This window comes from Macrobrachium rosenbergii, chromosome 15, assembly GCF_040412425.1.
Source record: "Macrobrachium rosenbergii isolate ZJJX-2024 chromosome 15, ASM4041242v1, whole genome shotgun sequence".
Lineage (NCBI taxonomy): Eukaryota > Metazoa > Arthropoda > Malacostraca > Decapoda > Palaemonidae > Macrobrachium > Macrobrachium rosenbergii.
In genome coordinates this window covers 17,065,500-17,066,639 of record NC_089755.1, presented here as the reverse complement: position 1 = coordinate 17,066,639, position 1,140 = coordinate 17,065,500, and the positions used below count along the sequence as shown (strand labels likewise).

At 41.6% G+C, this 1,140-nt stretch overlaps 1 protein-coding gene across 4 annotated transcripts in view; it reads left to right on the top strand.

The window, feature by feature from the left end:
- The first annotated feature begins 878 nt into the window (after positions 1-878).
- Positions 879-1,140, top strand: part of LOC136846381 (lachesin-like) — a 68,445-nt gene continuing 68,183 nt past the window's right edge. For 2 of the 4 annotated variants that reach the window (XM_067117181.1, XM_067117178.1), the window contains exon 1: positions 879-985. The gene's annotated coding sequence lies outside the window, so the exon portion shown is untranslated. The remainder of the gene's footprint in view (positions 986-1,140) is intronic. The other 2 variants (XM_067117180.1, XM_067117179.1) reach the window with 2 other exon arrangements.

The window sequence follows — 1,140 nt, the reverse complement described above, 5'->3', positions numbered from 1 at the left end:
GTGTTCATGGCTACACTTCATGCAAACTACAAAGTTTTCTTCTCCTAAGGACTGAAAGAGATCTGCATGTGCCCAAATTTCTAGCAATGTGACCATCTTCTGTATCTGGGAATGTGTTTGATTTCGTATCCCTACAAGACTAATATGTCAGTCTTGTCTTGTAATTTCTCACTTTCTTTGAAATCCCCCTTAACATTCTGGCGAAATACCTTTGATTGAATACAACTTTTTGTCATCTCTCGCTTACAAAGAGTCAGCTTCACATCTGGTTTATCAAGAATGGTAATTTCAGGTTAAGTTTACAATACGACTTGGGGTCAGAGACCTCTGGGATAATTTCATTGTTAATCTTCTTCATTCAAAGAAGAGGTTCCTGCTCAATAATGCTGGAATCAGATGAGAGAGAGAGAGAGAGAGAGAGAGAGAGAGAGAGAGAGAGAGAGAGAGAGAGAGGAGGTGGGAGTGCTGTACAGTAAGTTAGAAACTAACATCGGAAGATGTTGGTTTTAAAGTGGAGAGGTAGGGGCATGTGAAAAATATCCGTCATCTTAATTTTAATGCCAATATGAACTGTAATGTTGTTGATACACTGACATGAGCGCCGATAGCAGATCCCCCTAAAGGCTAAGTTGGACCAACAACAACAACAACAATAATAATAATAATAATAATAATAATAATAATAATAAACTATCTGAAAGGGTTAGCGGTCGATCCCGGGACCTAGTCAGCTGGAAGAATCCTCCCCCTCCTGGAACATTTCCACAGGTACCCTCCCCCTCCCAAGGAACATTCCCGCAGGTACCCTCCCGCCACCCTCCCATGGGCTTTCTCCCGCTACAGCAGACTCAGTACCGACCGATTCGCGACCGAGTCTCAGTGAGTGTGGAACCACGAAAGAGGAGGGACCGGCGGTCTGTCTGTCCGGCTGCTCTCGCTTCGTGTCTCTCCGCGTCGGTGTGAATATTATTTTCGGCCGAGAAAAGTAATTTTAATATTAATATATGTGTTAAGGAAGTGTCCATTTTAAAATTAATCGGTCGTGACAAATATGTACCGGACGAGGAAAATGTTAAATAGATTTCTTTGAAAAAGGAAAATATTTTACTATGTTACGAGAATTGCAAATAGAAAAATGAC